This window comes from Peromyscus californicus, unplaced genomic scaffold (assembly GCF_007827085.1).
Source record: "Peromyscus californicus insignis strain IS unplaced genomic scaffold, ASM782708v3 Scaffold_9__1_contigs__length_137607984, whole genome shotgun sequence".
NCBI classification, from domain to species: Eukaryota; Metazoa; Chordata; class Mammalia; order Rodentia; family Cricetidae; genus Peromyscus; species Peromyscus californicus.
In genome coordinates, this window is record NW_026294617.1 from 23,707,948 (window position 1) to 23,730,846 (window position 22,899).

The window sequence follows — 22,899 nt, forward strand, 5'->3', positions numbered from 1 at the left end:
TGCCTTTATCATAATGCATGACAAAAGTGTAATTAATGTTAAATATCTAAAACAAAAATTTATCCTAGATGGATATCCTAAGTGGACACAATTTAATCAAGTCCATAAAAACATAGAGCTTCCTCCCTTTGGAGTAAGGAAAGACTTAACAAAAGATCACAGAGTCTGAGGACAGGGAACAAAGTATTTTAGAGAAACTAGAAGTCAGAATTCTGGATTGGTCATAGAGAAAGGGAAGATGGAGAAAGAGACCCATGAACCTCAAATTGATGGCAACATCTTTATGATGAGAACAGAATCTCATTATTCTCTAGACAAAAAATGAGCACCCACATATTCAAGGTTATGGAACTGAACTCTACAAGCTACTTAAATATACCTTGTAGTGGATTCATTCACAGAACCTCTTGACAATAGCTCAAGCTGGCCAACATCATTTTAATTTGAGTTTTGTGACTCCATAAGCAAATATATTTGACATGTTTAATGGTTTTATGATATATAGAAATAGATAATCCTAAATGCATATTCTTTTAGCCTATTAAATATGTGATGATTTAATATAGTAACTAAACAATGATGCTAGATTAAATGTTTACACAGATGACTAATCTTAATTTTTTGTTTGTATTTTTGTTTGTTTGTTTTTAATATTTTAAGGCAGGGCTTTCTTTGTGTGTCCCTGGCCATCCTGGAACTTGCTCTATAGACTAGACTATCCTCAAACTCAGAAATTTGCCTGCCTCTGACTTCCAAGTGCTTGAATTAAAGGCATGTGCCACCATTATCTGGCTGACCAATCTTGTTTTTCATGTGTTCATTAAGATGGCAACCTATATGTGTGTATCAGTCTTCTTATTTTCAAAATCTCCTTCAAAACTTTGTATTTGCAAACTTGAAGGATTCAATACTTCTTTTTCATTTATTATCTAGCTATAAATTTACTCAAACAAATTAGTCAGCAATCAGGATTTCCCTCATACTTAACAAGAGAATGAGATGTTTTCACATTGAGGATAAGAATACATCTCTCAATTCTCTTCTTCCATGCTTGCAGCCAGCCACTCTGAGTTGGCATCCAAATTACCAACCTGAGTTATTTGACCTTCACAGAATGCTGCTCATTCTGTCTCTTCTAGGACTTGCTACTATTATATCAAATACGTCTACCCCTCTTTCTTTCTCATGTAGAGCTATTCCTAGGTTCTATTTATATGTTTTTTAGGATAGCATATTGCAAGCAATAGTGAAGGATGAGGCACTGAAAAGCTAAGAATTATCTTTTGGGAATCTCATATATCCCTGTTTTCCACAATATTTCTATTCTATTTCCTTTTGAATATGACTTTATCTCCTAAATGCTCTCTTCCAACTATCTATCTTTCTAGTTTCCAGTGTCATAAATCAAGTCTGGATTTTGCACTAAGTAGGTGAATACTTACCATGGAGCTACATACCCAGTCCTCTACAAATTGCTCTTAAAAAAAGAATGAGGCCATCAACTTGGCTTCAAATATTCAAAGAAAAGTCCTATATTCCATAATATTTTTAATCTCCTTATGCTAAATCTCTGTGATAGAGTTTGCCTCTCTTCCCTAAGTTGCACTCACTACCAGAGACTTCTCTTGCCTAGAATTAGTTTTACTAGTTTGAACATAGATGGGCACCAGCAATTTTCATAACTCTCTCATCCCTAATGCCTTAGAGAATTCCTGGGATTATAAGTGAAAGGTGTTGAACCAGCAGGATGTAGGCACCATGAAGTAGCAATTGTAGGAATCTTCAAGTTTTGTGGCTGATACAGAGTAACTGGCCATGACCAAAAAACCAGAAGAAGTAGGCAAGGTAATACCATATGTGGATAGGTTCCTTTGGAAGAGATTGTCTTTAAATCACAGTCTTGTCTCAGTTTGCATGGCCAGAGAGCAGGGTTTTTATAGCAGGGACTTTTTTTTTTCTTAAACTGTGCTCATAGACCTTATATTCTGATAATATGTATTATATATATATATATATATATATATATATATATATATGTGTGTGTGTGTATATATATATGTGTGTGTATATATATACTCATATTCAGACGCTTACATAATATCTATGCAACACTTTACTTTAGGCATATGAGCAATTTTGATAATGTAGGAGGCTTAGTGAACAATTGAATTATCTGTGGTAATTAGTCTCAAAAATTATGGGCCAAATTGAGAAGCTTTGTAAGAGCCCTGTTATGGTTTGGTGAATAAAAAGATACTTGATATTTATCATGATTTTTCTGTGTGGTCCTCTAACTTTCAACTCTGTCATACTGTGTTTGAACGGATACTGCCACTTACCTATGTGTGAACATAAAAGTTATCACTCAACTTGGGACATATTTGGTTACTAAGAGGAGGCACTATTCCTTATGAGTTTGAGCCAACAGACATTAATCATGACAATAACAGGAATATGTGAATATATAGTCATTGACTGCCCACTCAATTATTCAAGAATCATGACCTGGTTCCAGTATTTGACTAGTTTAATAGTCAGGAACTCCAAGATTTATTTTAATAACTGCAAATGGAATGCCATTAACTTACATTAATAATAAATTGCTGGCTAGAAAAGGGCTAGTATTCAGGAGACTAATTAAATGGTAGGTGTGATGCCACTCATCATACAGGCAGGACATGGCTGAAGGTTAAGTCTTTTCATTGTAACAGGTTCTCCAGGCAGGAAACCAGACTTCAGTGGAGGTGTTTACTGGTCAGTACTCACCCTAAGTCAATGACACCTAACATGGGTACTATAGGGATAGCAACAAACTTCTACCAACAGCGAGTATTTCTGAAAGAGGAACTCACCAGCAGATTATACTCAATAATGAGTGCTGATCACAACTAATTATAAGATGAGATTTTAGATAGAGTTAAAAGAAGATAAATATAGACAGCATAAGTGAATGAAGGAAAGGGCAAGTGGTGGCTATTCAATTCTTACTTGCCAGAGTGTAGCTAGGATAACTATTTTGATAGTACCACCACATAGATATCCCCATGCTGCCCCTTGTCTTCTACTTTTGTGATGTTTTCTTTATTCTATTTGCCTCCTCATTGATATGAATTTTTCCTAATCAAAGGAGCTGCAAGTATTGAAGCATTAGAAAACCAGGTCTTAGATAATACTGATCAGTTCTTGGGACCTTCAACCAAGAGACACAGTGGCAGCAGAAGCTTCCATACTTGTTTCATTGAAGTTTAAAAACTGCCACTTAGAGGTTGGAGAGATGATTCAGTGCTTAGGAACACAGTGCTCTTGCAGAGGACCCAGATTCAGTTCTCAGTATCCACATGGTGGCTCACAATCATTTGTAACACTAGTTTTAGGAGATCAAACAGCCTCTTCCGTCCTCTACAGGCACTTGCACAATGCATATACAAACATTTAGGCAACACACACACACACACACACACACACACACACACACACACACACACACACACACAATTAAAAGTAAATAAATTGTTAAAAGAAAATACTTACCACCTAATGTATATTCACTGCATATGTATGAAATGGTTAACCTTAACATATCCAGGAGCTGACTAATTTTTCAAATGTTCTCTAAAGCTCATTAACTATGAGACCAATGCTATGTTCATTGCCAGGAAATGATTTATAAAAAAATGTGAGTTGACAGCAATAAGATCTGATTTTGTTAGATATTTATAGATCTTTCCTTGTTTGATCATGCAGGAGAAAGAGCAAATTTTTGGAGCTACATGAAATTAAAAGTTATTTCAATACATTTTCTTAGTGAAGAAGCAGTTTAAAGCCACTAATGATAAGTTCTGGACTAAATCCCATGGGATTTCTTTTCAACATAGGTTGGTGTCTTTATTCTGGGAACAATTTACTTAGTAAGAATACATTACACTGAATGAAATAGGTTTACTAAGAGCAAATGTTTCATTACAGATTCCCTACCTATCCCTTTGCTAAATCTCACCTCAACAGAACAAGTTGGGTATGAGTTCAGCTTACTCACTGTTTGCATTGTACACAAAGTGTTAAAATACTATACTTTGCCTTCATGGTTTGTCCTCTTGTGTATCCAATGAGGAAGTTTTTATTTATTTATTTATTTTCCTTTGCCTTTCTTATGTCCATTCTTTGCTTTGTGGTTAGGAACAATATTGCTTTTCAATTATTACTGACTATATTAGTAATCCTTCTAGATCTAGGTCTACATTTTTCTCTCCTTTGAACATCATAAAACTGTAAGAATCCCAACAGTTTCTCAACTGCTAAATGATGAAACCAAATTTCTATTTTTATGTCAGCTAAGTAAATAAAGCAGAATTTTTCTACAAAAAAGAAATGGGTTCATAATTCATACTATCTCTCTGATATTCTAGTTTCTTAGTATAACTAAATGTTATAACTTCATTGAGAATGTATACATTGAGTAATAATTTATATTCACCTTTAAAGATAATTGTTAAAATATCTGAAAGCTTTTCACATTGCATTTCTGCATTTTCAGCAGCAATGATGTCATTTCTTGCTTTCTAGGAATGTATTTTTATTTATATTTTTCAGCTTAATAATTTTACAGTCCATTCCTCTAAAGCATGTTTCTGGTCAGTACACAGACAGTGAATGTCTAAGGGTCCCCCTAGATTTAGGATAGTCTTGCAATAGAAAAGCAAACATCCTTTCATACATTGACTACAATTGCAGACTGTCCACAGTTTTGCTTCTGAGACATTTGAATCTCTCTTTAATCAGCGGAACAAAATATTGATTAAGTCATTTGCCATAAATTCAATATGACATTGACTTTGAATCATTGCTTGCCAAAGGCTTAGCTGAGTCACCTGATGTGCACTCTGCCACCAATGGTAACCACACATTTCTTTATCCTCAGCACCAACAAAAAGCAGTAAACAATGGGAGGTGACTGTTTACTGTCATTTCTATGAAGAATGTTTTCAGCATCACATGCTTAATATATTTGTGAGGAGGAGTGAAACTTAGGTTGTCCTGGGAGGAAGGAAGCAGTGGAAGGGAAAGTATACTGTGCTTTATAATTATCAGATTTATTTTCCAAAACCTCTTCCAGTTAGATGTTAGTTTGTAAATTTCCTTTACAATGAGGAAATTAAAAGTCGGAAATATTAAAAAGATTCACACATTGACGCGCTGTCACAGTAGAATGGTCCCTTAACTATTCCTCCACTCAGATCCTAGGAACAGTGAGTGTTTAATATGAAGGAAGGGACTTTGCAGATATAATTGATGTCACAGACCTTAAGAGATAAAGGCTATTCAGAATGATTATGGTGGGTGTGATTCAATTCAGTAGCTCTTGAGAACAAAACCTATCCTCTGACAGGAGACATGAGAGGTAAAACTTCATGAGAGAAGGGTCCAGAGCATTCGCCACATCATGGCACTCATGATTCTGAATCAAGGACTCCTGGGGGCTAATGTACTGTACCATAATTGTTAGGTTTCAGAAATTTACCTTTCTAAATTTAAAACTATTAAACGGAAAAGAGTGTACTACACACAGTACTTTCTAATCTATAGGGTCAACTGCATCTTCAGATGAAGTAGATGTAAAGTTTTGCTAGAAAAATGATTGTTCTGCCCCCACATTGGCAATGAATTGTTACAAGCATTTCTTCCAGAATTTCCTAAATGTGGTTTTGCATTCTTTTCCTTGCACTCTGTCTCTATAATTTCAGTCTTGCATAACTCGTTTTAAAAAGGGTATTCTAACTCCTAATTCAAAGAGATGTTTTGAAAGTTAAAGCACAGATATTGTAAAAAGAGAAAAGGAGGAAGGGAGAGAAGGAGGACAGAAATGGCACAGTTAAGAGAGAGAACAAGAGGCCGAGGGGGAGGCTTCCAATCAGGGCAATAGGTTCAGTCATATGCTGGTAGGCTGTGTTCCTTGCTCAAACCTCACACCATAATAAAGGAGGAGTATATCAAGTTGGTTTCTGTAACATAAAAGCTGTCTGAAACTGTAAATATGAGAATTTTTGTAGACCCTTAACCTACATCTGCCCCCCTTCTTTACTCTCTGATGAGGAAGATTTAGTAATGTAAACAAATAAAAAGAAAGCCTCCGTTTTCACCTATTACATAATAATAAAGGGAAGATGCCCATGGAAGACACATCTCTAAGCCTCTAGCTTTTCAGGCCTTTGCTATTCAAACATTTCTCTTGATTAAAAAAAGACTTGAACCATGTAGAATCATGAAATATTCATGGAGAGTTATATTTCAACTTACAGTCTTCCTGAAAATTAGTAAACATGACCAGTTAGTGAATGCTATACCCACTAATCATGCTGCCACAACTATTTTCAAATATTGCTATATATATTTTTTCTTATTCATGTACTTTTTCAAACCTCCAAGTCTAGGTTTAATATGTGCTGTAGCTTTTTTAGGGTGGTAGTTTTATAGACCACAACATTGCCATAATGTGATAGCTGATATAAAAATTGATCACATGAAGAGTGGGTTTATATTACTGCTAGATTTGTGGAATGGCACCCAAACTAGCTTCCTGGGCATTCTGAGTTCCCTCTGCATCTATAATTTAGACACCCCTCATCCCATAGACAGGCTTATCCTGCAAAAAGCATGAATTATTATTTACTGGAAAAATGGACAGGAAATTTTGGAGCTGGTTTCAAGGTCCTTCAGATGCAGATACTTTATTGATATTCTGCAGAGATTGAGTGGGACAGAGAATAATGATACATAGATCCATTTCCAGAGCACCAAGAGTTATATTTCCCTACCCTTGTAATACACCCATCCATCTCTTCTATCCTCAGAATGCCCAAAGCTAAAGGAAGTTAAAAAGTTAATCCCCTTGTACATATTTGGGATAGTTGGAGAAATAACATGTGCATATGTGTGTGTGTTTGTTTGTGTGTATGTGTGTGCACACATTGTGCACTTTTGTATAACTTACATACATAAAAGCTATAAATGCTAATGTGTACACATACTATTATGGTTATTTTCATTATCAAACTGATTGGATTTGGAGTTTCTAGGAGACACACCTTTGGGTACATCTGTAAGGGTGTTTCCTGACAGTTTTACCTTAGGAGAAAAGACACATGGGTAGCACCATTTCACGAACTGGGTCCTGGACTGATGAAAGGTCCAATGGAACATCAGCATAGGTGTGAATAGCTCCATCTGGATGGTGCTACTGGTATGAACTATGTCATGTCTTCCCTGTCATGGTGATCTGTGCCCTTTCAGACAATGAACCAAAAATAAACTTTTCCTTCTTTAAGTTCCTTTGGTCAGTTATATTGTCACAACAACAAGAAAAAAGTAAGCAATCCATATACATTATAGATGCACATGTTATCTCTTGCTAGCTCTCTCTCCTTCTATTCATATATTTATATATGAGAGAGAGGGAGTAAGCAAAGAAAGGATATAGTCCAAGCAATTGGCTGTCCTGCCTGTGGGAGCTTGAAATTGAGAAATACTTAGCCAGGTTGAATACTCCCAGGCAGGAGCTGATTCTAAAGCCATTAGTTAGAATTTCTTCCTTTTCATGGCAACCAGTTTTGTTTTTAAACTCCTTTTCAATTGATTAGATGAGGCAACCATACATCGACAGGACGATCTCCTCTACTAAAAGTCAGTTGGTTATAGGCATCAATATTCAACACAACAATGCTGAGGTTAGTGCTGGTCGGAGTCACTGGGTTTGACGACCCACCCAAGTTCATATCTGAATGCCAGAATCACATCACTGTCTTTTGTTCATGAGGTTTTCAGGAGTTTTAATTTACTACACCTGAGTTCTCTATGTTGTAACAGTCTTTGTTGTAACTGAAGTGTGTACTATTTGAAACGTTGGGACTAAGAGACACGGTTATGTCCTTAAGTTTCTGATAGGCATCTTGTGTTAGCCAGTGTCATATTTCTATGACAAATATCTGAGAGAGAAGAAAATGAGAGAGAGAGAGAGAGAGAGAGAGAGAGAGAGAGAGAGAGAGAGAGAGAGAGAGAGAATGTTACTTAGGTATTTAGCTTCTGGTTTTAGTTCATAGTTTTTTGTCTGAGGTGAAGCAGAATATTCTGATAGTGGGAACATACCGATGAGGAAGCTGCATGTGCCATAGGAGCCAGGAATCAAGGAGAAAAAGAGGTCCTTGAAACAAGACCAACACTCAAGGACACACATTCAGTGAACTACTTCCTCCAAGTACATACCACTTCTGACAGACTCCATCAACTCCCAATAACATCAAGAAACTTTGAATTCATCAGCAGATTAACTCATTTGTGAAGACAGAGTGCTCAGTATCCAGTGACTGTCCCAAAGCCCCACTTCTGAACACTGTTTACTTCAGGCACCAATCCCTGAATATATGAGTCTTTGGGGAACCCTTGACATTTAAAGTATAAAACTTTATCCATAGGTTCATGGATATCATCCAAAAAAAAAATTCTTATATCTGCCAAAGAAGGAAATAAAAGTAGATTTAATTCCATTAAGAAGTGAAAGCTCTTTATTTTTTTTAAAATTATGTATCCACAAATGCAATTCAGCATTCAGAGAAAATGATGACAAGTGTGTCCATGTGTTTATTTCTTCAGTACAATCATGATGGCTGAAAAGTAGGAAACTTCTTCTTATATTAACTCATGCTACTTTCTTGTATAAAAAAAAGTCATAGTTTTAAAAGCTGCTTTTAATCCACTGACAGCATAGTATTTAAAATAGAAAAATCAGAATTTTATCGTCAATCAAATCTTTAAACCTAAGCCCTTACTATAAGAAATAAAAAGCATTTTTTCTAACATGGATTATTTTATATTACTTCTAAGATTTAAATACTTAAAATATAAGAGAGGGTAGTTAATTAACTCAAGTTTCATTTTTACTCAATATAGCGATTACTGTATTTTTTCCAGAAAAGTGTTTTAGAATCTCAAATTCATATACTATATTATACCTACATGTTAGCTTCCCTTTTTATATACTGCTGATTTTAATAATTTAGATATAATTCCTCCCATACATTATAATATCACCATTTGAAATATTCAACTTGCCAAAGATTTATTAAGCTTTTCTTAAAACTTTTGTCTAAAGTTTGAATATCGTCAATAAAATTAGTCATACAATTTTCCTAATATGTCCATCTTATGGTTTAAATATGTAATATTCAAACCATGATGTACCTTGACTTAGAAGTTTACAAATTATAAATCATATTAAGGACAGCAATGAATAAAGATTTATTTTTCCTACATCTTATCTAAAAAACACTCTAACAAAATTGGAGTGGATAAGTCCTTACACCTTGAATAATAAAGACTAATTAAAATTTAAATATCAAATCCCTCATGATGCAGATTTTCACTGTAAAATGCTTTGATACATTGTTCTCCCCACCCACAGATGAAGTTATGTTAAAAATGCTCACTCAATGTGTTTTTTTTCTATTTTCTCCAACACAGTGATGAGTTCCTGTCATAACATGAAGAGAGTTCCCAATGGTGTTTAGCTCACTGAAATGACTGAAACCCACACTCTGCAAGATGATAGGTCCTCTGTGGGTGCTCTTTTGCCCTGTTTTGAGTTCTGAGACTCTGCTGTCAGGAAACAAATGACAGGAACATATACTTGGCTGTTGCGTGTCTTGTAAGTGACAGAAAATATTCAGTGGCCTGCTTTTTTGTGATTGCTTGTCCTGTTGTAGAGAACAATACTTGGGGATAGACTTAGTATGCTATGATTAGAATACATTTTAAACTTGTAGGGTTATTAAGTAACTGTTAAGTCTCTATCAAGGATCAGATTTCTAGTTTGCATTCCACTCATAGATACAGTTCATTGAAGGAGGATGTGGTGGTCACAGGATGTTGACCCTAAGCCTGGAATATTTATTACTTCCTTTCATGATTTGTTGTGTGTGGTTTTCCCTTTTTACTTCTAAATAACTGACCCCGTTTTGTAATGTAGATATTGATGCCCCATATACACTTACACACACACACACACACACACACACACACACACACACACACACACACACATACACACACACAGCCCTACCACAACATATCAATCTAAAAATATGTCTTTTATTAGTTCTTGATTTGAGGGATTATCTCTTTGGTCTGGGGTCAGTTTTATGATTGTTTCTCTGCTCTCCATCATCTGAGATGTTAGCTGCAGTCCTGTTGATTTAAAATGGACTTAATTAGTTGTCTGACAGTCTTTGCTGGCTTTATGACTGGGATTGCTGGCCCTGTGCCTACAGCACAGACACACTTTATTCAGAGGGAAAGTGTGTAAGATGTTAGGGAGGTCAAGACAATGAAAATGACCAAGTACCAGTACCTTCAAATATTGGTCACCACAAAAACTGCCACTGCCTCATTGGTCAAAGACAAGACAGTCAAATCAGATAAATATTTATAGTAATTTTTCACAATCATGGATACTAAGAGGAGAAAATGATGTTAGTTCATTACTGCAAGCATCAACTACAGACAAAACAACCATGAATGGACCAGACAAAATAGAGTAACCCTTAGCTGAAGAGTAGATGAGAAGGAACAACAGAAACCAGGCTTTCAGATTCTTGTAGTTAGGCAATTGCATATTGAACTATGTGTAGGCAATCATGCTTCAGTTCTAGAACCAAAAATGAGTCATCAGATGCCACATATTGAAAAGAAATTGACAAAGCACACATTAAGTACAGAAAGGATTTAAGGAGGCAAAGAGAGAGGGACACAAAGCACAGACTTAATCTTATTTAGTGCACTTACCTAAAACAGTATCCCCTTACATTGTTCAGACTCTGCAATGCTTGTTAGTGTGTGGATTATTGGACAGAAAGCCGTCAGGATGGCAATTCTCTGAAGGATGTACATATAAGTCAAAGGATTGCTAGGATGAGTACCTAAGTAATGCTTGGCAGATCTTAGTTCTATTCTCTCCCTTTCACATAGCCTAGTGTGGAACAGTTTTTCCTCATTGCCTGTTCTTCAGGTCTATGCCTTGCCTATTTTCAAGACTCAGGTGTTTATTCCTAAATCTCTAGGAAACTGACAATCTTTCTTCAGTGAGATTATTGCTGTGACTATTCATACACAACTGAAAATAGTCACAGTACTGAGTGAGGTTCATGAATTTTAACATATTCCTCTCTTTCTTATTGTGTAGCATCCTGCCAGCTCTTCAAGATCTGCATCAACCACCCCCACACAATATAGCACCCTTTCTTTGCCAGTAGTCTCTTCCAGTTTTGAACATAATATTCGTTAGCAGATATAACTTTTGTTTTTTTGTAGATCTTTTAGTGTCTTCTTATATAAATATATATTCCCTGTAAACAAAGTTCATCATACAACATGAAACTTAACGTGAAATATCATGATTCATTCTCTTTGGTGCAAACAGTGTTCAGAAACAGCCCTTGTTGTATTCTTTGGTGCCTATATCAATATGGTCCACCTATTGTTTACATGGGACTGTGGTGTTTAACTCAAAATTTATATCACCCTTTGAGGGGTAGAAGCTTATTCACAAACAGGATTATTTCTAAGCCAAGACTTCATCAAAGCTTTTAAAAATCCATTTTAATACCATCAATGTAAAGTAGCTTCCACTGATACTGTAATAATGGTATCAAAAAATCCATGGTGATGTACTCACTAACTCTCCTCGGTTGTTTTAAATGTAATCCTTCATCCAAGGGATAATCCATAGGGTCTGTTTTTTAGCAAATCAAAGTCTGTGAATCTATAGACATTGGTGTGGCAAAGACAATGTGAGCAACATATTGCTTAGTTTGTATAGGGAAAACCAATTTTTATAAAAATTCATGTGGGACTCTAAGTATGATTTGGGGCTGACTGAATACTATGATAATTAAATTAGTCTTATGTGCACAGAAAATTCCTTCTTTGAAAATGAAACAAAATTTCTAGATCATTCAAGAATTTCAGTCATCAAGGAAAGACATTGATTGTTTGGTGTCATTAATATGACAATCACTCTCTTAGGTCTACTTCGGTAAATTGTAGGAATTTCCTCTCAACATTTTACCAAGACAAATATGATGTTTGTACCTCATAAACCATCGTTGCACTCAAGAGTCACAATGTTGTCCCAACAATGTACTAAGAAATGATCTTGGTGTCTATTACAAAATATTAAACCCTAGGTCATAGTCATGTCACACCACATTAATAATGACTTCTTTGCTAGCTTCACAGTTTGTTCCAATAGGATTTTCCTTGAACATGATGTTCTATTCATCTGCATAATTATACCTGAGCTTTGTTGCTGTTTCATTCTCTTTGGATATTTGCAAGAACTATATCATTTCAAATAATGTATGTTGGGGAGAATATAAATACCTAGAAAGGTGAGATGGAGATGGACCAACCCACCAGTTAATGTTAAGAGAAGTTACAAATTTAACTATCTTAAGGCCATCTATCAAAGTATCCTGATATAATATTTATGAGATTTAATGAGATGGTATTCATTCTTCACTAAGATATTTCTATTCTAATCATAGCCCTGGGCTTATTATTCAAACTATCTTCAGACTATCTGAGAATAGGCATTCAATTTTTTTTACCATGCCTTAAAATGCAAATTGATAGATTGATGTCTCCATATTCCTTCTTTATTACTAGAAAATCAACAATGTCAGTTGGTGTTCTTGGATTATCATTAATCTCTTGAATTATCAGAGAAGCTGAAGATGCACTAAAAATCAGCATCTCTTCCATCTCTGTACCACTTACTCCACCAGAGGTAATGACCTCACTACTCTGTTCCTGCCACAGATTGTATGTACTCCATTCACCAATGCAGAAGGCAGTGTTGGTATGTAGTCCATGGCTCTGTTTTGTCACATAAGAATCTGACCTTATCATCTGGATTATAAGGAGTAATACAGATATTTTAGTTAAATTCTCTAGAATTTATATGAGTGATTGTCAAGAAGAGTATGTCCAGTGATTAATAATAACCTCTCTGTATTAAAACATTTTATATCCATGGATCCATCTAGCTGTAAACAGAAGGTGTTTAGAAAAATATGTATCAATATTAAGCATATGGACTTCATTCTTTTCATCAACCACTATGCGATCTTGTCTAATACCTATTTATATTACATTAGATATTGTAAGCAGTTTAGAAATCTGTTAATAGTTTAGAAAATGACATTTATAGGTTATATGCAAATGTTTACACCATTTTATATAAGGGATTGAACAGTCATGGATTTTGTTTTCTTTAAGACTCCTCCAAATAATCCCCTGTGGACACTGAGGATTTAAGAGTAAAAAAGTACTCACATTCAAGAGACACCTTTTGGTAATGGTTTGAGCAGAACAGGGTTGGGGGAGTGATTGTCCAACATTGGCATGATCTCTGGCAAAATCTGGCAGAGACTTGCTTCAGTCTAAATCTCAACAAACTGCATATTCAGGTAAGATTTCAATTCAATTGTCAAGGATGGCAAACTGTTTTGTTCCAAAATGCACTGGATTGCCTGCCAAGGAAAGAGGCTTTTAGATACTCCTGGCTCTTTAGTTTGCAGGAAAAGCTATTTGGATACCATAAAAGAATTCTTCTAGAAAGAACACATAGTGGATATTGAATGTAAAATCAACCAAAACCTGGGTCAAGAAGTTGTTTAGAGGGATGCTCTGCCAGAGATTCACAGTGTATGAGAGTGGATTCTCTTCCCCTGTTCTATTGTAGAATACAAAATCATTTGTACCTTATTTGATGATACACAATTATCTCACCCATAGAAATTTACTGTAATTATTGAAAATTTGATCTAGTGCCACAATTTCCTATTTATAAAACAATTTCATAATTTACTTGAAATGTTGATAAATATTGAATACTATAAAATTTTGCAATAATACAAATTTATACTTCAGTGCATCTGAGTTTCTGTTGGTCAAAGTAACTATCCATAATTTTACAAAATTCTTTCTATACTGTAAATTATGCTTCTAGAAAATAGCTTACCTGACAATCTTAGTAACTCACTCTTTATACTTTTATTGAGGTCAATGGATGATTTGTTCTGTCTTTCAGTGGTACTAGCCAGTGGATTTTAAAGTATTTATACAAAAGATTTCTAATTTATTTCATTAATAAAATCTGAGTTTAATGAAACTTTTATATATGTTATGTAATGATTAAAATGTTTTTGTTGAAGAATTTGAGAAATCAATAACAATGTGAATATTTTATTTCTTATATTCAAATTTCAAATATCTAATTTCATAATACAGCTATAGAAATAATATTGTTTGATAACTTTGTCAGTGCAAGGTGTATGTTTACTAGTGCAGGGCACAAACACTGATAACACAAGACTTAGCATGACTTACTAGTTTTAAAAAGAGCACAAGACAAATATAATGACTGTTAGATTTAGGCAGCACACTCTTTATACCCTGTGACTACAGCTGAGTGTTTGCCAAATGAAACAGTAAAACAGATGTACAGATTTTTTCTAATAGTTTTTCAAGGTTTCTACACAATAAGCATGTGAGATAGCAGAGGCACATGATAAAAATTTATAAACCTTCATGTAATGGTTCAAAGGCCTAAGTGAAGTATTCCCTAGGTCAAGCTGTAGAAACCTATAAAGAGCCACAGTCCCATGACAAAGACCATAGATAATGTGGGATCACATTGGTAAAGTTTTGTATTTCAGTGTTTTGATGCTGATGAGAAGTAGATAAGAAATTTTGAAATTACATATTTAGATTCTTTCTCATTATTTCTTCCCAAGACAGGCAACAGAAAACTCAATGATCCAAGAAAATTGTTCTCATGTCTTAGCATTATTGACGCTTTGAAAATAAAGTAACAGCACATTACCTTGTTTCCAGTTGCCTATGACCTTTCTCTGGACAAGTTTTTCTGTCTTCTTATGTATTCCCTCCCTACTCTTATCATTGTATGAGAGATTAAAACACATGTATTAGGTGTGGTAGTTACTTTCCTGGTGCTCTGATAAAATAGAAAACACAATAAATTTAAAGGCGAAGCATTTACTTGTCTTTGGTTTCAGATGATTTCAGTCCACTATGGTAGAGAAGACATGGTGATAAGAGAGAGAGAAGCTGCTATTCCTGGCATTATGGCCACAAGGAAGCAGAGAGCACAAGCCAGAAACAACAGGATAATCTATTGCACAGGTGGGAAAGAAAAGGATTTGTCTAATGTCTACAAACATCAATTACCACCATGCACGCAAAGGTGTAATAAAGGAACTTGTATCTTGGGGTAAACTACATATGTCTACATAGAAGGCCTATTCAGCAGGAGAAAATTTATGTCTAAAACCATAAATACAGCCTACTACCAGTGGCTGGGGAGGCCATGAAACTTGGAGGACTTACTTTTGCCACTTTCCCAAACCAATATGATACTTAGCTAAACTCTTAATATTTATTTCTTTATCTGTTTACATCTATTCTTAAATTTAGACATATTTGGGGGCATATCCTTTCCCTCCTCAGGTCCTTCCAGATCCTTTCCCATGCCCTACCCATCCAAGTGTAAATTCTTTTTCAGAGAACAAACAAAAAACCTAATACAACAAAATCTCCCCAAATCAAGAAAACAGAATCAATCACCACCTGAAAACAAACAAATTGTAACAAAATAAAAGCACACACACACACACACACACACACACACACACACACAGACACACACACACACAAAAAAAAAAGCTGTGGAGTCCACTATACATCTATACATTAGTTAACTATGCCTGAACATGAGGCCTATCCTGGAGTGGTTGATATACCCAGCGCCCTCCATTGGAGAAAATTGAGTTTTCGTCTCTCAGTAGAGACAAATGACAGTTCAGTTATTAACCTTTGCCCTGATAGCTAGGTTTGCAGTCACCCCTTCATTCATTTCCTAATATAACAAAATAAAATATAAGATAAAATAAAACCTATATCATTGAAGTCGGTCAAGACAAATCAACAGAAGGAAAACATCCCAAGAGAAGACTCAAGAATGAGAAACCTACTCATTAGCACACTCAGGAATCCCCCCCAAAAAACAGTAAACTGGAAGATATAAGGCCAGAGAACCTGGTACAGATTCATACAGGCACTGTGCATGCTGCCTCAGTCTCTGTGAGTTCCTACGAGCTTTGCTGATGGTGATTGAGAGACTCTTGTTTTCTTGGACTTTCCATCTCCTCAGACTTTTATACTCTTTCTGCTTTCCTCAGCATTCCCTGAGCTCTAATGGGAGGTATTAATGTAGACACCCCATTTAGGGCTGAATAGTCCAAGGTCGCTCGCTCTCTATGTAATGTCTGGCTGTCGTAGTTGTCATGGAATGTCTTATTTTCTCCATCTATGGTAATTGAAAGTTTTGTTGAGTAGAGTAGTCTGAACTGGCATTTGTGGTCTCTTAGAGTATGTATAACAACTGTTCAGGCTCTTCTGCCTTTTAGAGTCTCCACTGAGAAGTCAGGTGTAATTTTTGTAGGTCTATATTTAGTTTATACATTGCTTGGTCTTTTTCCATTTCAGCTTTTAATATTCTTTCCTTGTTTTGTATATTTAGTGTTTTGATTTTTATGTGTCAGGGGGACTCTATTCCCTTAACCAGTCTGTGTGGTGTTCTGCACACTTCTTCTATTTAAATGGGCATATCCTTATATAAAGTAGAGGAACTTTTTCCTATAATTTTGTTAAAAACTACTTTCTATGACACCCACCTGTGTTTCTTCTCCTTTAACTATTCCTATTATTCATAGATTTGGCCTTTCCATAGTGTGTTGTATTTTCTGGATGTTTTGTGTTGGGAGTTTTTTAGATATATTTTCTTTGACCAAAGTATCCATTTCTTATATTATGTCTTCAATGCCTGAAATTCTGTCTCCCACCTCTTGTATCTTTTGGTTACCTCTTTGGTTTTTATTTGAGTTGATAAATTGTTTATTTTCAGATCTCCTTCAGTTTGGATTTTCCTTATTGGCTCTATTTCCAATTTCAAGTCTTTGAATTCTATTAATTTCCTTCCAATGTGGAATGTGGTGTGTGTATGTGTGTGTGTGTGTGTGTGTGTGTGTGTGTGTGTGTGTGTGTGTGTGTGTGTGTATTTATTCATATCCTCTTGAAGGATATCTATCAAATTTATAAAGTCTATTCTAAGGTCTTTTTCTTGTACTTCAGCTATGTTGGAATATTCTGGGCTTGCTGTGGTAGGGTTGCTGGGCTCTAGTGGAGACATATTGTAACTGGCTATTACTGATGGTGTTTTTACGTTAACATCTAGGCATTGGGGATTGGGAAGATTGTAATTCTAGATGTTCACATCTGATCTTGTCTTTGTTGGTTCAGTACTTTGTTCCTTTATTTCTATTTTGTCTCTGTTTCTTAAGAGAGTGAGGTGACTCTGTATAGCCTGTAGGAAAATCTTATGGGTCCTCATAGGTGTGGGAACTGGGGGTTCCAGGTAAAACACATTTGGGGGTATTAAGAGCTCAGACTTAGGAATGGGGAAGGGCTGTGGTGGTGTGGGGGCTTCACAAGAAAGAGGAAAGCAGTGTGTCTCAGCAAGATCTGTTTTGTTAATTCTCTGGGAATGGGGGCAGAGAGTAAGGAGAGGTTGCTTTACAAGGTTTGCTAAAGAGCTTGGGATAACACTAAGGGATTGGACTTGGAGGAATGGAAGGATATGTGAAGGTCTGAAGTTTGCCTATTTGCCTCTCTCATTAGAGTGGCCTGTATGTTGCCAGGGAGTGATTGCTGGAGATGGAGCCTTGCACAAAGCTCTGAATGGGGGGCGGGGCGAAGTAAGGCTGCAGCAGGAGTTTTGCTACAGAGCTGAGATGAGATTGGGGGATTGACTATGGAGAAGCAGAAGGAGAGCGAAGGTTTATAATTAGCCTACCTGCTTGCCTGCCCAGTCTATCCTATCGGTTTCTGGGGAGTGCCCAAAGGTGTTGTGTTGGGTTAGGGAGTTTAGGAAGGGAAGGTCTGTGGGATCGACTAGAGATGAGTTAGAGGGGGATATGCTGCAGATGTTCCACTGAAGAGCTGGGGGTGAGACTCAGAGATTAGGCTTCTAGGAATTAAGGGAGAAGAGAAAATCTGTAGAGAACATACTTGCTTCCCTGGCAGGAGATACCTGTGAATTCCCAGGGAGTGTTTGCAGGAACTGGGGCTGCTATAAAGCAAATGAGTGGAAGGAAGGAAGTTAGGAGGGGAAGAGCTATGTGACCCACTAGCAATGAGGTGAGGGAGATTGCCAAAGGTGTTCTGCAGCAGAGGTAGGGATGAGCCTGCAGAATTGGTCTTGGAGGAATGAATGAAGAGGTTAAGATCTGCAGTTAGCCTACCTGCTTTCCTGGGCAACGTCAGTATTTATCTTTATATCCACAGACAAGCCCAGCTTTACCCATCCCTCATCAATGAACCTTCTTTTTTTTTCTGCAAATGCAGACTATTATAAAACAAAAAAGCAAAACTAGGAAAATTGCAAAGAATAACTTACAATTGGCTGTCCAACCCCAGTTGATTACATCTACATTCCAATCTCTACACATAGTTCTTGGGGAACATCGTGGAAGAGGGGCTGGAAATATTATAAGAGCCGGAGGAACAGACCATCTCTGTCACACAAATATTGAAAGGTCTTATAAAAAACAGCCCAGAGCCAGATATTGTGGTGAAAGCTGAAAGATCAGAGAAGCAGAACAACGAGCCACTTGCTTACCTCTATGAAATCCTCAGCCTCAGGAGAGAGAGTTCCTGCTTCCCCATGCCTTATATACCTTTCTGTGTCCTTCCACATTACTGCCTGGGATTAAAGGTGTATGTCACCTTCTGTTTCTCTCATGTAGCCCAGTGTGGCCTTGAACTCACGGAGATCCAGATGGGTCTCTGCATCCCAAGTGATAGGATTAAAAGTGTGTGCCACCACTGCCTGACCTCTATGTCTATTTTAGTGGCTGGCTCTGTCCTCTGATCCCCAGGTAAGCTTTAGTGGGGTACACATTATATCATCACACATCTATTGCATGATTGTATCATCTATATATGATAGGGAAACTGCACCCATGAGCTTCCAACAATATGGTAGCCTAAATAAGACATACGTACCAACACATCATGCCTGAATAAGGCATTGCCAACACTGATGGGAAATTGTACAGTGTCCCATTCTTCAGTGAAGAAAGACAAACACTCAGTGACTCCTGAGAGGGAAAATCAGTTTTCCCCAAGGATGAGCTTCCCAACTGATTATTCAATATCAAGTGGTCATCTCTAAAAACATACACATATAAGAGATAATAAATAGACTCATCAGGCTTCATTTATATGTTTATTTGTTCTTATATTTATATAATTTATATAATAATAATAATTTTGTAAAAAAGGCTATGCATATGAGAGACAATGGGGGTTGTAGGGCACAAGAGGGGTTGGAGGGAAGAGAATGAAAGAAAAATTATGTGAATGCAGTATACATATATGAAATTAAGATAAAAGAAGTGATATCAACCTATCAGATTTTCTTCACATACTGTAGCTCTTACAGTGTTAAATTTCCTGTTCTGCCTAAATAAGAAGTTTGAGAATTTAAAGTGCCACCTTCAATGTGAGTTTAGATGTGCTCTTTTCCCTGTGTGGGGTTTTAGGAAAATTCTACCTTATTCTTATCAAAATAATTTAAATTACTTTTTGGAAGTGGGTTCAAGCAGATGGTGGGCAGATGGGAATGTGAGCTATTATCTCTATGGCATTCGGATGAGGAGGATTTCAGGTATAAGTCTGTGACTCATCTTATTCAAGGGAAAGATGATTAAACCTGAATATTACAGTTTTTCCCATCTTATCGAGCACAATTATGGGCTCCAGCCTCAGAAAAGAGAGAAAACCTAATTTCCTGGGTCTGTGCCTCTTTGTGCTAGGCCATTCTGACATTCTCCAGCAGCCTTTGCTGGGGCTCCCTGGATCTGTAACTACAATAAATTTTGTCATTCCTATAAATACACTACATACCTTTCTCTTGCTCTACCTCCTCTTATAAAATAGCACATTTTATTATTTACTGTTGGAAAGTTTAGTACAGAATCTAATGTTAAAGTGTCCTTTAACTTTTTTTCCACAAATATACTGTGGATGGCCTTTCTATTCTTCGTTACTACTTTCAGCTGAATTGAGAGCTACAAAATAAATTGCACATAACTTTGCATTGACTCTAAGACAGATTGCTTCCTGTTTGGTAATTCTGCTTTGATACTCTTTCCAACAAGGAAGGTAGCCCACAAAATTCACTTCTGACAAGTTTTCTGAACAGCTTTGCAGCTACTCAAGTGGGATCAAAACAAAGAAAGTATTCCAAATACTACTTTCTCCCTTAAATGAATTTGATTACTGAAAATAGAGCTGACAGGAAGGCTTGTCAACAATTACCTGCAGCAAATCAATTACGATTAGAAATCTTACCTTTACTGAAAGTTCTAACTGCATTTGAAATAGCTGTTCACATATACATCAATATTTGTAGGCAATGCCTCCTTAGCTTCAAACGTGTTTTACTGTTAAAAAAAATTCTATAAACAATGAAAATGTGTCAATTAAGTCATTGACATGATTCTACATAATTGAAAAAATCAGTTATTGAGATTATTCAAGCATTTTAATGTTAGGAACACTTTTTTGATAACAGGGGAGCTAAGAGACTGAATGCTTTAAAACTTTAAAATTTATTTGCTGTATTTGTGTGCTTGAAACATGTCTACTATTTGAAGATATATATATATATATATATATATATATATATATATATATATATATATATATATATATATAGAGAGAGAGAGAGAGAGAGAGAGAGAGAGAGAGACAGAGAGAGAGAGATATTTGTGATTCCAAATATGTAACTGACTGTATTTGAAGTTATTCTATTGTTTCTGTAAAGAAGCCTTTATCCATGATACAAAGTAAATTACTGATTGACTTGAATGGACATTATGTTGTGTATTCAAGAGTTTCAGGGAGAGCTTACTAATTGTGTCCATTCAAAAGAGTTTTTCATGTGTATCTAATGATTGGCCTTTTGTAAATTCCCATTTCATAGAACAAGGAAATTTTACTTATTTCAAGATGTCAAAGTGTTCAGACAATATTGAGCATAAAATAGATACAAAAATTTAATAACCTCCCTTATAACAATGAGAATATATTTATTTGAGTTATTGGAATGGTCTACTAACCCTAGTGTGAAGTTCTTCTATGGTTCCTACCGATTCTTCTGTTTAGCCGTAAAATGTTATTAAGAATATTCCACATTCATATATCATAAGTTTTAAAATTTACAGAAACTTATAGCGTAAAATAAATGCATTTAGCAAGAAAAAAGACAATTTGTAAAAATAAATTGATGCTGTTAATAAAAAAACACATTTAATATGTTAGCTCTTTAAAAGTTTTTAGACGTTATTACATCTGTAGTGTTTTAAAAATGTAATAAATAGGAAGAGAATTAGGAATTTCCTTGGACTAGGGTCCTGCTTGTTAAACTGACAGCTTTCAAAACATTTCTAACCTACAAGGAACTGGCTCAGACTTCATTTATTTTCTTGCAGTTTAAGCTTCATAGCACCCTTTTCTGCCTGCCACTCTAGTACATATTAAAATGTAAAGATAAGAAGGAATTTTTCACTGAGACCTACATCTTTCCATATAATGAGTTACAAAAAAGCATTTCATTTTAGAATAGACCCATGTTTTTCTAGAGAAAGAATTGCTGAGTCATTCTCATGCCATTTGTTAAATTGATACATAGATTGTATACACTTATTGGGTAGAGTTTATATATAATCCATTCATATGTGCTATATATGATGATCAGATAAGAGCTATTAGGTGCTCATGTCCTTTCATGTCTTTATGTGTGAAGTTACAAACTTCTTCCTCCTAACTTTTCATAACATAGGTAACAGATTTCTATAAACTATAGTCTCTCCCCTGTACTGTAGAATGCAATCTCCCTATGTGTATTTTGGTATTTTTTATTCAACCTTTCACCTGCTACTCCATTTTATTCTCTAGACTTTGGGTCTTTTTTTGTTTTTGAGGTCATAATTAGCGAAGACCTCTGACAGTTGTCTTTCTATGTCTGGCATATTTCCCTTCATATATTATCCTCCAGTTCCTTCATGTCAGTTCATTCTTTTTTATGATTGAATAATATACTATTTCTCTCATCTTTAGAAGAAGTCTTGACACTAAGATATGCAAAATATATGATTACACTGTGCTGTGGATGAAATGTAGCATAGTAGAATTTGAAACAAGTTCCAAAGATCATGGATTCAAATGGGGTTGAAACTAAGTTATTACAAACTCTTCTATGAATCTTCAAAGATATTTAACAAAACAATTACAAGAAGATTAGAAATGACCTGTTTCTTGGCCAAGTCATCTCTGAAACGAGGGTGCATCCCAGATATATACATTTATGAACTGAGTATTTTTATATTTTTTTTTTGTGTGTGTTCTAAAAATTTTGGAAAGGACAAGTAAAGCAAGAAATCCATGGGAGTCTGCTTAAGGAGTATTAGGGAATTTATTATGACATAAATTGAGGAAATACACTCACAGATACAGAACTAAGTAAACAGCTGAAGTGATCTTTTGTTCTGATCTGGAGCAAATCCACCTAGCAGTCTGTTCATGCAGGAAACAGGAACCAGGGAGAAGGGGCCTCATGACCCTTCCCCTTTTCCTTTTAAGAGGTCATTTATGATGACAAGAAGCATTGCCTCCTTCTGGCCATATAACCTAAGGCCACGGGTAGAG